The sequence below is a fragment of the Sardina pilchardus genome, chromosome 5, assembly GCF_963854185.1.
Source record: "Sardina pilchardus chromosome 5, fSarPil1.1, whole genome shotgun sequence".
Classification (NCBI taxonomy): Eukaryota; Metazoa; Chordata; class Actinopteri; order Clupeiformes; family Clupeidae; genus Sardina; species Sardina pilchardus.
This window is the reverse complement of record NC_084998.1, coordinates 14,632,116-14,647,196: the sequence shown is the minus strand read 5'-3', so window position 1 is coordinate 14,647,196 and position 15,081 is coordinate 14,632,116.

Genomic DNA, 15,081 nt, shown 5'->3' with positions numbered 1-15,081 from the left:
CACACACACACACACACACACACACGCACGCGTGTGCTCCTCACCTCGGAGATCGCATAGCTCATCTCCCTCAGGCCTCCCATCCAGATGTCGTTCAGGGATTCTCTTTGCATGCAGCGTGCTGTAGGTTTGTTCATACTGACATGGTGGGATGTCAACACCAATCAAATCATTTTTCATACATTTCTGGGGCTTCTTTTGCCATTATTCGGACGAAACACCTAGAGATTGACAAGAAGCGAGTGGGAGGGAGAGAGATGGGGATGAGATTGGGACATGACCGCGGGCTGAACTTGACCTGCCCCCGTGGTCCCCATGACCACTTAGTCCTGTGCATGTGGTCAGGATGGGATGCGACCGCGGGCTGAACTGGACCTGTCCCTGGGTCCCAGTAAGCACTCAGACGTGTACACGTGGTCTGGATGCTGCCCCTTACACCATAGTTCCTCCCAGCCGTGTTAGAATCTTGTTTTTAAATCCCCCTAACTGTCAAACCCCTATTGCGTTAACTAACAGTTGACAGACTATCCAACAGCTGTGAGTGTCAAGGGTTGCAGTATGAGTTGGTACCAGAAACAGTTAATCTCTCACAGGAAGTAATGTTGTACGGTACCTTCTGATTGGGAAACTCTCCTGTGAACATAATCAGATTCAGAAATGTATTCAGTCCAGATGAAATACCTGCAGAATGCCAGTATCCACACTCACACAAATCACATAAAATTCATCCCTCATAAAATGTTTGTTTTTGATCACTTTTATAAGTTTAGTTGTGTTTGACATTTTCATTTGTTTATTCGTTTTTAACATTTTGCACATTGCAAAGTGATAATGCCAAATGGTGAAGCCAAGCGGGCTGAACCCTGTGGGACCAATTGGGGAACGTGTCAGAGAAGAGGGAATGAAGGAGAGAGGGAATCAGCCCGAGGAAACGAGTCCCTGGGAATGGGGTCGTAAACATGGGAGAGGACAGGGAGGGGTGACATTCCATTATCAATACTTAGTTTTGTGTAGCTGTGAGAAAAATACTAAAAATTAGAAAGAAATTAATTCTTAACCTCAAGTGCGAGCGTCAGGAATTTCTCCGTTATTTTTTGGAATGGATATTGTGGCGAAATTAGTGGCACACAGAGGAGAGCGAGAAGAGGCTTGCTGGACAAAACTAAAGGAGGAAGGCCAGGCTGGTGGTGGCCATTCTGTAAGCCTTAAGTAAGTCCGAATGAGCTCAGATGGCCAGAGGTAAAGCACCCAGAGCAGAGAGAGACTCTGGAGAGCAGCTGGAGGAGGAGAGAAGTCTCCATGTGCTAACCTTACTGCCTCTATGCAGTTACAACAGCAGGGGGTATTCTGAAGTGAGATTAGTGGTGCAGTATGTTCAAATTCAGCAAACAGGAGGATGTTTGTAGACAATTTTGAGTTGAAAGCAAACCCTTTAAAAATGTTTACACACAAATAATTTCATTGTTTATCATGAATGTGCCTCTACTAAATTTAAACACATCTGGCTTTAGACTCAACATAACACTAATTTTACTCCACAGTACCTATAAAGGTATTCACCCCCACCCCCTGGAGGTGTCCCCTTCTATTGCTTTGATAAATGCAATCTTAGTCAATTTAATTTAGTCTTTTTTTACAATATTGAAAAAAAACTCTTTAATGTCAAAGTAAAAGCAAATTTCTACAAATTATTGTTCATTAATTGAAAATATAGAATGCAAATAGTACCACAATTAGTGAAATGGAGATGGCCTGAGTGCAGTGAATGTGCATAGTATAGCAATATAAAGACATTGGTCAATCAGTATAATTACACCATGAAGACAAAAGAACAATCCAGACAACTCAAGAAAAGGTTATTGAAAAGCATGAGTGAGGGGATGGATACAAAAAATGTTTCAAGTTGCTGAATTTGTCTTGGAGTTCAGTGAAATCCATTCTTAAGGAATGTAAGGAATATGGCAAATGTGCGAATCTGCTTAGCGCAGGCTGTCACCACCAACTGAGTGACCGTCCAAGAAGAATAATGGTGGGGGAGGCCACCAAGGCACTGTCAACTCTGAATAAATTACAAGCTTCAGCAGCTGATATGGGAGAAACTATGCGTGCAGCAACTTTTGGCCAAGTTCTTCACCAGTCAAAACTCTATGGCAAAGAGTGGCAAAGCTCCAACTAAATCTCGACTAAAGGTTGCCCAATACATGTGGCAAACTCCAAGGTCAAATGGAAGGTTTGTTGATCTGATGAGACCAAAATTGTCTATCAATTAATTTTGATGACCTTTTTGGCAGAGTACTCCATTCAGTGTACTCCATTCAGTGCACATCACCAAAAATGCATCTAATTTGAAGCATGGTGGTGTGGGGATACTTTGATAGAAGGCCCTGAAAGACTTGCAAAAGTAAAAGTAAAATTAATTCAGCAAAAAAATGGATATATTATTATATACATATATACGATTACGATGGACGATGTGAAGATGGTGGCATTATCACTTTGCAATGTGCAAAATGTTTTTTAAAATTGATTAACACTACTTTGTAGAAATCTGCTTTCACTTTGACATTAAAGAGGTTTTATAAATGAATGTAAAATAAGGGCAAATTAAATTGATCACGATTCCATTCATAAAAGCAGTAAAAGTGGAAATATCCAGGGGGGGAGGTAAATACTTTTTATAGGCACTGGACATGAGATACATACATAGTATGTGAACGCTCCTCTACAGTAGTGCTACACCCACTCAGTAGTTCCCATTAAGTTTTACAAACACATACACACCCACACAGACTGACCCCTCTCACACAACCACTTGATAACCTCCTGTAACGACTTGGGTTGGTCGGGGCCTGGAGACTGAGTCAGGTGCGTAAACCCAAATAGGGTGCCTTCACGTCGTCCACCGTAATGCGTCTGGACGAGACCACGTCTGAAAGTTCAGTGGAGTGTGCGGAGAGTGTTCCGCTCGATAACCGCCGCCCGGCAGGGTGCGAGGAAAGATCCTGTCATGGCGATTTGTCAATTCACCCATCGAGGAGACGCTGCAAGTGGAAAGAAGCTTTGCTGTCCAAAGCACAGGCTGTTATAGCTGCCTCGTCTTGTTTTTCCTCCTCTCAGAGGAACTAATACGGAGCAGGTGTCGGCCTGCACTGAGGCGCAGTGCGCCGCGTGGCCATAGAGTGGCTATAGGACTGGAGCAGATTGAGCCTCTCTCAGCATGGGACAGTGTGGTGGTGGTGTGACCTTCATAATGAGAACTCAAACTCTGTGTTCATGAAAATAATTCCTATTAATGAAATTATTCTTGTGGATGGTTGCTTAAATGTTGTGTGAGTGCTTGTGTATGTAAGTATGGTGTATGTGTATGAGAGTGTGTGTATGTACTGTACTGTATGTGGTATGTTCCCATGTTCCCCCTCACCCCCCCCCCCCCCCCCACACACACACACACACACACACATACACATGTACATCTACCATACTGTAGGTCACACATGGATGTGGCCATACTAAGTGTGTGTGTGTGTGTTTGTGTGTGTTCTGTCCCACCTTCCCACACACACATAAATAAATCCATAGGTCACATGCATGTGTGCGTGTGGCCATGCTTTGTGTGTGTGTGTGTGTGTGTGTGTGTGTGTGTGTGTGAGAGAGTCTTGATGTCTGGGGCAGGCTGTCTGGACCTCATCATCAGCACCTAGCAAACATCTCGGCCACCACACCACACCACACCACGCCACGCCACTTTCCCTCCCTCCGCTCCCCTCCGCTCTGCTCATCACCCCAGCGCCTCCACGGCCCCCAGACGGCTCCCTGCGATACCTAATCTCTCGTGGCTGTAATGCTTTTAATTCCTGCGCCCGCCATAATCTAGGGATTGTGTGTGTGTGTGTGTGTGGGGGGGGGGGGGGGGTTCAGTTTCACGCTCCTTCCAGGGCACGTTAGAGCAGCTGCCTGCCACAGAGCTGCGGAGGAGAGCGCAGTCCAGTCCTCTTGTGAGGCAGTCAATAGCCTTAAATGGATCATGGTCTCTACAGCAGGGGTCAAGTACAGTGGAGGTGATTAAAATAAAGACATGGGTGGTGTGTGTGTGTGTGTGTGGGGGGGGGGGGGGGTGGGGGGGTATCTACAGACACCACGAGTTCACAGTTGAGCCCTGCTCTTTTTCCTCACACATCTCAGCACAACACCACCCCCCCTTCCAACCCCCACTCCACTGTATCCCATCCCCATACACAGACATACAGTACATAAAATGATCCCCCAGTCTCCCTTTGTAGAAGTTTAAATTGCCCCAGTATTGAAGCAGAAGGCTTTTCACACGTCTATGTGTGTGTGTGTGTGTGTGTGTGTGTGTGCGCGCGCGCTCGAGGAGAATCCCAGCGTGGGTCCCGTCCCATGCTCTACTTGGGAGATGGCACACTGCCGCAGCATGCGTCTGCCATGGTGCGTTGCCATCCAATGGACTGTTGCGTCCAAGCGGCTGTTTCCTCACATCGCCCGGGCGATGCGGAGGCTGTTATGCCCCGAGGTCTTGGACGCCTCCCTCGCTAACGTCTTACGCTTTGAAAGACCCCCCCCCCCCCCCACACACACACACACACACACCATTTTTTATTTGTCAGAGTGAAATTTGGCTCGCCGTGGCTGGCGCGCCATTCCATCCCAGCAGCCCCTGTGGTTCTCCGTTATTGGCGAGCCACCCGTCCCAGCAGCCTTATGTCAGGGCCCATAAAAGGCATTTGGGCGGAACTGATTTCATTGGATCGGCATTGTTATTAAGGTTGGATCATTTTTTTGCACAAGTAAACTGTGAAAGGAATAGCAAGCAGGTGACCAGAACAGTTCCTGTATAACCCCCCCTCCCACACACACACACAAATACACAGCGCATATACACACACAAATACACAGCGCATATGCACACACTCGCTCCGAAGACAATAACCCTCGGACACAATAGCTGCAAGGTGACGTCAACTCAGCACACCCTCGTAAGCCTCTATGAGAGCTGTGTTAAATCAACTCTTTAACACTATGTGGGTTTCTATAATTACCTTTACAAGCTACGAATGACGTAACTGACACCAGGAGGGCAACCACTCAATAGCTCTTAAAGAATACCCTTCCACTAACAATAGGTAACAATATCGCGCTAAGCCCTCTCACGGCTCTCCAAAACAGGATCAGATTGTCGCATGGATGAACATTCTCCGCACTTGCTCTTTAATGTACTACGGGGCCTGCTTCGCTCTCTCTCTCTCTCTCTCTCTCTCTCTCTCTCTCTCTCTCTCTTTTCGTGTCTCACACTCATTCATTGATGACCTCCCTTTCTCTTTCTTTCCTCTCCTTTTTTTTCTTTCGCTCTTTCTTTCCCACAGCATCCCCCCCCACTGCTAGCGGTCGCCTGTTGCGGAGGATGCGGTAAGGCGCTGATCTCATCGACCTGTTCTGAAGCCGTCGCGCTGGGATTCCCGCAGCGCGCCGGAAGCTCCCACGGCAGCTTACGGAACACTACCTAGAAACGCTGTTTTGTTTTGATGATCGCTGGCGTGACATCACCATGGAAACACATGACCGAGAGACAAATATGGAATGACACATTCAATTGGTGTGTTGCTGCATATCCAGTGAGTGCAGATTGATTAAAACTGGCACACCTGCCTGCATGTCCCCCTGCCTCAAGATGTACGCACAGACCGACAGACACACAGACTGACAGACAGACAAATAGATAGGTGATATACTGCGTATTTGATATATGTTCTGCATGTGAGCGAGCCGCTAACTCAGGCCCATGACTGCACATCTGTGGAATGTGCTTTGTTCTCCTCTAAATCTTCTCCTATCAAAAGAATGTGAGCACCAGAAATACAGCCGCAATCCGACATCCAACCGCCTCTGACTGACATGCTCTGTATATAGCTGGGATAACTAGTGCCAATGTTTTTTCTCTGCCTGTTAATGAATCTGTTTTTGACATTTCCAACAATGCAATACAGGCTTTTCTCTGTATGCATCAGAAAGCTGTAGAACCCATGTGACCTTGCCAAAGTCTAATATGGGTTTAGTGAGGCTGAGCCAAGCGTTCAAAGAGCTGTCATCTAAAATATCAATTAGATGGATTATGGAATGATAATATGGTTTGGCTCACTGTATTTATGGATATTTTTTTTTCTGGCGAAAATGAATGGTTTTTGTCTCAGTCTCATTTTCAAACACAGATACTTTCAAAAAAGATTGATTTACCACCCGGAAGGTTCCAAACAATCCGCTATGCTTAGCGGCTTGTTGGACTTGGTCGGGTGTTTGTTCTCCACATCGCTGGTGTGCAGCTGTAATCCGAGGTGTCAGTCTAATGGCTGCTGACTGGGTTATCCTCGTGTCACTAAATAAGCATGCACACGGCAGCCACTCCAGGGGACTCGAGATGTCTGTGCCACTCAGACGTCCAGCCAGCTTCCTGGCCCTCGCACACTAGCATGTTTCCTGGGAGTGACGGCCAGCTGAATTCTCATGGAGTGGGGCAGTGGTGTGTGTAGGTGTGTGTGTGTGTGTGTGTGTGTGTGTGCGTGTGTGTGTGTGTGTGTGTGTGTGTGTGTGTGTGTGTGTGTGTTCCCAACGCTGCGGCTCTTGGGCATGCCACCCTCACCCTACTCACTTACAGACGCCCCACAGACTGAAGGCCTTGCTCCAGTACCCACACACACACACACTCTCTCTCTCTCTCACTCTCTCTCTCTCTCTCTCTGTCTCTCTCTCTCTCACACACACACACACATACACAAACACACAAAAAATGCAGCACCGCCCCCCCCCCCCACACACACACACATACCAATAGTCCCTTTTCAATACCCTCACCTCCAGCGTCAGTTCACACCCTTACTGTCAAGCATCTCTCACACACACACACACACACACACACACACACACACACACACACACACACACAGATCAGGCGTCTCTCACAACTCTCCTCAGTCTGTCTCCAGCACGCCATGCCAACGTCTCAGTCTACTTAGACTACTCCACACGTTCTCAACCCAGAGCTCACACACATACTCTCCACTCAATACCTCTCCCTGCGTCTGCACTTCAATACTCCAACCATTACATGTAGTGCCATGGTTACTACTACTGCTACTATGTCATTCTATTGTTGCATTTACTCCAGCTGATGATGCTACGCTAGTAGTAATACAAATAGGAATGACGTTGCTACCGCTAATACTAATTATTGGTGCTGAGTTTGAGCTGAATATGTGCAGTCGCTTATAACACTTTTGGATTAGCGATTTTTTTTATTTTCAAGGCACATCTGTGTACTCAAAAGTAGATGACACACCTAAGACTCCAAAGAAGTCAAAGCTAATACAGTGTACTAATACTGCTTGCTTCTACTTTGCATGTGACTACTACCACTACAAAAGGCTACTAGTACCACCGTGTGTTTTGCAGCCTTAGAGGTGCAACATTGATGGGCTTACTGTAGTACTGTAATCACAAATGTAAGCATGTGGCCTCTCCAAATGTAATACAGTTCAGGTTGTTGGCAAAGCGTGCTGTGAAAAAGTGCAAAACATGAATAAAATGAACGAAAAAAGCACGTCCACGAAGCGAGAACCATTCCACCATGATCTGTCATATCAGCAACGTGGAATGTGTTTGGCAGCAATGAGGTGGTGGGGGAGGAAAAAAAAGAAAAAAAAAAACGTCATAGCCAAAGTCTGAACTCAAAACAACTGCTGGTGCTGCTGACAGCAAAGATTGTCGAAGCTGAACAGATCGTATGCTGAGTCCCAAGGTTGATCCCACCCTACCATCACGACCCTGTGGGGGGGCTTATCGCCTCATAAAAACTGACAGCAATTTGAAAAATTTTACTTTCTGTAGCAAACTAGACCTAGTCTAGTTTTTGCCTGTGAACTGTGTATGACTATAGGCTACTCAATGGTGTCACTATGAGCTCTGTATCTGAAGCCGTAGGCTACTTACCTTGCTCTTACAGTAGCCTAGTTGATGCCTGAGCACAAGCAGCGAGTGTCCTTGAGAAGTCAACAAATCCACAACCTTCATTCTGGATCTTCGGCTTATCTGGTTCCTAGAATGCATGGATATCTCTGGGGAGCAGTGTAGTTCAGCCAGTTCATCGCAAACTTGACATCAATATTTGAAACATTCCCTTTTGCGTGATAGGTCTAGTTCTTTCTTTTTTCTTTTTTCTTTTTTTCTTTTTTTGTTTTTGGTCTGAGCTGGCAGCGGTCAGGACAGCTCTTTATGCTGAGGAGAAGAGTTGAAGTGAGGCTTGAGATCGTGTTTCTAGTTCTGCCGTGGAACCCTGCCGAACGAGGCCGCATCTCAAACCCTATACGCGAGGGAGCCAGGGTGTTCCGGGATAATCCTCTCAAACAGTCCGTTCGTACGTGTGCCGGCTCAGCGAGAGACAAGTTCCTTATGACTTCAATATGTTCCCGCTCCGTTTGTCACGTCGACAAATGATGTGTCAGACAGAAAGTAATGCTGAAGTAATGTTTTGTTTTGTGTTGTTTTCTTATATCCCACAAATGAATAGGGCGCTCACTTGCTCTAAGAATACATCATCTGCATATGATCAAGTGTGTCAAAACTATTTTCATCCACAATCCATCTCTGAACCACTTTAGAGTTTCACTAATTCGATCAGTTTGTCATGACAATGTGAAGCCAACTTTCATTTTTCTCATTAATTCATTAATGAATTACAGTCACTACAGTCATTATAGTGTCAAATCCTATCACACATTGTCCTATATTTCGTGAATTTATGATACATTTGTATGTAGTAGTGACACATTTGGGTGTGAATGGCCTTCTTAACCACACACAATGCGATGCGAGATTGAGACTCTGTGGAAATCTGGATGGGTGGGTGGGTGGGTGGGGGGCTCAGGGTGTTGGGCGCAACATGGAGCACTTTGTGTGAAATGTCAGGAGTGTGCATGTGGCCTGGTTCTTTTTTTTTTTTTAAACGTGCCATAGTGCAGCATGTGAGTGGATGAGCCAGCCAACCACCCCAATCTCCAAACTCACATACTCCACCACCCACCCACACCCCCCAGCCTACACCCCCCCCAGCCCCACCCCTCCCTGACCCCCCTCATCACCACCCCCACCACCCCTCCCTGACCCCCCTCATCACCACCCCCACCACCGCTCCAGGCTCCAAGAGCTGTGGCCTGCCCCTGGCAAACACACCTCATTCCTCTCTTTATTCACGCCCTCTCCTCTCCAACCGAACTCTCGCTGGGAGGAAAGCCCAACAAATCGTTTCTCTCTCTCTCTCTCTCTCTCTCTCTCTCTCTCTCTCTCTCTCTCTCTCTCTCTCTCTCTTCTCTCGTTTTTATTCCAGGGCTTATAAAAATCCATCATTGCATAAGAGACGCGGAGCAGCAGCCATCTTCCAGGCGCGGCGCGATTCCAATCGCATCTGATCTCTCTGCCTGAGTGGAAGATCAGACACATACCGAACTGGTCACACTCAGACGCCACAGTGAAAGGATAAGAACACAGTTTGGTAAACAGGGGGAAAAACTGAGTCTTGAAAGAAGAGGTCATTGCGCTCATCCTACGTGCAGGATAGGATGAGTAAAAATATATATACTGTATATATATCACTAAAAAGAGTCTGAAACAGATATTTTGTTCTACTTTACTCTGCTTTCCCTTCACCCTTTAGGCTTCATTAGGTCATTTTTGTTGTCAAAAGTCAATGAAAAAAAGGATAAAACAAAAACATCCAGACTGATCTACGAGTCATTATTTTTTTTAATCCTAACTCTTGTCTTTTTGACTCTTGTTTTCCCATCTGGAGAAAGTGTGAAACATCTGTACATTTGAGGTTATAGGGAATGGAGCTATGCATCATATTTGTGTATGTAGGACAACAATTCTCAGTTGGTCCTCTCAAGGCTCTACCACTGAAGCCCAAACCACTTTTCCCCTCTAACTGACATTAATCCATTGATAGAGAGAGAAAATGAGAGAATTTGACCATGATCACATGGGTTATTTAAGATTACTGCCTTCCACTGAGTGTCTCGTTTTCCCACAAAACCAATAACAACAGTAATGTTTTCCAGGCTTTCCATAATATGTCTCCTGCGGAATTTCTTCATTCATCTTTGAAAGCCTGCAAATTGCATCTGTATGGTCTTCAACTGAGTACTTCACCCCACAATAACAAAACAGTAGATTAATAAAGTACTGTACACTGTATCTGCAGCATACATACATACAGGCTACTCACAGCATGGGTCGTGTCCACAGACTATTGTGAAAGTGATTTGGCCTTGCGTACAGTATAGTGTTCATGTTTTTCTTCTCTCTTTTGTAACTATTGTTCATGGAGCCTTCAGAACCCTGTTATTTCTATCTCTCTCGGCTCTGGAGTCTGGAGGGATAGGATAACTCCAAGGGTCCGCGGGCATGCCATCCTAACCTCCTCTCTCCCCGCAAAGCAAATCCCTGTTCTCCATCAGCGAGAGTGCTGCTTTGCTTCGCACGTTACTCACGGTTTCCAAAACGCCAGACCCGGGCCCGGTGCAGAGGACATGGAATTTAGCAGGCCTCCTTTTTGTTGACGGATACATCGAAGCGATGTGATTACAGTTTCTTTTGATTGCTTTGACCTAGTTAAAGAAACTGGTAACCTCTCAGTCTTCATCATCACTCTCTCAGCAGAGCAAAAAACACCTCTTGCAAATGGGTTAACCCATTGTCATTGTTTTGACACACTTACCGCATCCTTTTGCAAATCAGTTAACGCAGATGTCATTCAAGTAGTCCAAACTCCATTGCTTTAGCTGTGGTAACCAAACAGAAACTATATGCTCCCATCTCTTAGAAACTTCTTGCCCAGTATGAAATCACTGAAGCACCTGTTTGACACTGCTTCACACAACTTTTCAATTTGCAATCAGTCTGCAGGCTTAGAAGGTGCCATGTGTGTTGTAACTTGCAAGCATGGATGGTCAAGGCAGATGAGAGTGAGAGTAAGAATTGACTAGAAGATATTTTTTTCTTTACTGTATTGTACAGAATTTTTATTTATATTTGCCTTATGTCTTACACAGTGATGGATTTTATACTTTCTTTCATACTATAGCCTATATGTGGTTTCTGTTGGACTATTTCATTTCTTAGCCACAATCTCAAAAAAAAAAAAAAAAGAATGAATACTACATTCAATACGTAAAATTTGAAAAATCATTGTATGATTCTGGATCTATTTTTTGCAAGAAAGCAAATTGGCACTGATATGTAAGCTGCTGACCAGTAATGCACTGATTCACATTGAGAGCTGAATTTTGTATTTTGATGCCCCTTGTCTAATGACTGATTGGAAGCGCTTATGCACTTGTGTGCAAGTTGTGTTGTTTGAGGGCAACATTTGCTTTTGGTCCATATTTTAAATGTTTTGGAGGAGTTAGAGCCTTTTGCAGGCAAAATGAGTCATTTTGACCATTGGTGCCACTGTTTAGGCCTTTGCGTTAAGAGTTTTGAAAAATGGTTTTCTGAGTCGACTACTACGTCAAAGCAATCAAAAAAAACTGTAAGTGTGGCATGAGCAAAAGTGCACTGCCCAGGAAATGATTAAGACCGCACATGCACTCATCCAAAAGCACAGGGAGGTGTCTAGAGGTGTGATCATGATTGTTTGTGTTTGTGTGTGTTTGTGTGTGTGTGTGTGTGTGTGTGTGTGTGTGTGTGTGTGTGTGTGTGTGTGTGTGTGTGTGTGTGTGTGTGTGTGTGTGTGTGTGTGTGTGTGTGTGTGTGTGTGTGATTGTTTGTGGGTGCTTGTATGTTTGTGTGTGTGTGTGTGTGTGTGTGTGTGAGTGTTTGTATTTGTGTGTGTGTGTGTGTGTGTTTGCACGTCTGTGTGTGTGTGTGTGTGTGTGTGTGTCTGCTCGTCTGTGTGTGTGTGTGTGTGTGTATGTGTGTTTGTACGATTTAGAGGGGCATTTGCATGTGGTAGTGATTTCCAAATCAGCATCAGGGGTTCATCTTTGTTTGACAGGACTATGCTGTTGATGGGTGAAGATAATCAAAGTGGCAGACATGGCTCTGGACTCTGGTATTTGTTCGCGATGATTGCATAAAAGCCTGCTGTAATTAGGAGGACATAGCGGCATGCTGAGATTATGATATTATGAAACGATGACCATAATAACATGTTACAGTAAACAGAATACTCTGGAGAGAAAACGTTTTGATTTGGTCTTGGTCAGAATTTCTGTCTAGCAACCTCACCCAGGCTTACTTCAAATTGACTTCAAACATGCAAGCAATCCACTCACACACACGGCTAATTTCACAAATTAGCCAATTGACCTATTTGAAAAGTTGTGGTGCTTAGAATCAACTTGTTTAGTGAATGCATAAAATGCAATAAAAAGTTTTACTTTTTGATGCCGGGTATCTACCTCAGACACTCACACAGACACAGACACACACACACACACACACACACACACACACACACACACACACACACACACTCAAACCGTGTCTCCCATATGCATCATCAGATGACAGCTTCAGAGCGCCAAGGGACTTTGGAGTTTTCCCTCATTGTCATCCCTTACAGTAATACCAGGCTGAAAGCCAACGTGTTCCTGGGGATTAAGTGGCCACACTTTTCACAGGTACTGAGTTACAGGCCCCGGCACTGTAGGGCCTCTCCACACACCTTCTCACGCTTCAGCACCCTTACACACACACACACACACACACACACACACACACACACACACACACACACACACACACACACACACCCACACACACACATCATCTACACATGCCAAACTAAACTCCAGCACCTGAACACGAGAAGGGTGGGGTGCATCCGTCAAACACCGCCGTCAAGTCAAACATCAATGGCTCAACACCTCACAACAACGTGTCAAGGTGTCTCCTAAAACCATCACGCGCGAGAGCGGTGTGTCCAGGGGGGATTCCTCTCCACTGGGCTGTTGGCACCAGGAGACGACGTGCACTCCCACACCTGTGAAAAACATGTTCAAGATTGATCTCTCTCTGCAGCCCAATATAAAAAGACGCGTAAATGTTACATGTAACTGTTTAAGTTGGAAGGTCTCGCGGCGTCTGCGCGTGTCTGAGTACGCGCGTCTAGGCATCTTGTCATCAAGGAGCCTCAGCTTTAGCGAAGCCGGAGTTGAGAATAGCAAGGTGCTTATGGATGTTATACAGTAGGCCCTGGTCTTCCTTGTGCAGGATCAGCAAGGGGGCTCACAGGCTTTTGGTTAAAGAATCCCAGCACCCCCCCCCCCCACACACACACACACACCCCACTCGTCCTCTCCCCAGGCCTCCAGATATGTGAAAGATAAGCCAGACAGGTAGAGCGATGAAAGAGTGAGTCTGTGCACCCACGGCCTGGCCTGCATTAAGAGAGGCACTTTCTCTCTCTCTCTCTCTCTCTCTCTCTCCCTCCATCTCTGTCTCTCTCTCCATCTGCCCAGCAGGTCCTCGACGGAGACCCCATGTGGCCACAGCTGAGGCGCAGGGGAAAGCGAAGCCTCGCAGACTTCGCTTTAAGTCCAACCAGGTTGGGATCCAACAAGAGCTGATGTCTAATGTCATGTCGAGCGTGCTTTATCGCGTCGAGTCAAAAGTGGATGTTTTGGCCATAACTTGGGCAAACGTAGTACAAAGCAGTAGCAGGAGGGAGGGTTTGTTTCTTTATCCCCGTCCTGCCGGACATGTCCAGCTTGTGCAATGGTTAAAGAGGGATCCAGGGCTTGATTGATGTGTCTAATCAAGGGCTCCCCTGGCGCATGATCTTAATAACACATGCCATTCAAACACAGACCAGAGGCTGATGCTCAGAAACGCGCAATATTTGAAGGCCTCGTTCTGTGCTTTATCAAACTAAACGGTTCAATGTGTTTCGCGGGGGGGTGGGGGAAATACATGAAAGTAATATTTACTTCCAGTATTTATTCCTGTTTTAGTCAGCTAAAAAGACGTAAATAACAGAGCACTTCAAAGAAAAACAAGAGGACTTTCATGAAACGTCAGTGATAAACAGTTACAACACAGATAAATGGCGTTGCTGCAGAAAAACTGAAGTTGTCTGGAGCTTCACTTCCATGCTTGGCAATGCACTGGCTTTGAATGAACAAAAAGAGAACACATCCTGAAGCAAGTAGGAGCCCGTTCCAAGCTTAAAATGACCTAAACGTTATGCACCTTTTTTTGTTTTCTCTCCGCGTTGTCTCGTTGGGGAGAGGAGGAGAAGCTGGCGGAGTTGTTTTCTTGCCTGAGGATGGAGGTGTGAGGAGAGAGTCGCACGGGACACACGAGTGGATTTATGCAGAAGGGATCGGTAGAATCTGCGCAGTTGGTGTAACATACATGAAGCATTAAGTTCATAAAATCCAACAGTGTGTCACGAGGGACTTGGAAACACACACACACACACACACACACACACACACACACTTGGGTTTATGATGATGAGGAGGTGAGAGAAAGAGCTGTTGAAAAAATAATAACAAGTTCTGCTTTTGCGATTTTGTAATACTGGACCAGACAGAGATAAATGACATACTTTCCTTTTCCTTTCCCCATATTTCATCCTGCAGCCGTGGAGGCAAGTGTACTTATATTCATCAAAACTCCATCTTTCCTGCATCTTAATAATACTTTATGATATGAAGAATAATTGACCGGCTAAATCAAATAAATCTGTATCCCCCTCAATGTAGATTCCTCCTCATCTTTGGGAAAGAGAGGTTTCCCCTCGTCGCCCTGAAACTTTTCATTTCACAGCGGGGTCTTGGCTGTTGTCTTGTGTAAGACGTATGTTGCTACTGGGATATGAGGGATGTACTCTGCTGAAGGTATGCGCATTCTTCCTCTTGGAACGTTCTGGACGGAGATCAGTAGGTATCAGGGTGCATTGGGCTAAATGAGACAGATGGGATTAAGGTCTGATCTCCAGCCCGGAGACCTCCAGACGCCAAAACCGAGCAAGGGGCCTGGAGCGGGACGGGTGTTGGCCCGGGCCCGGTT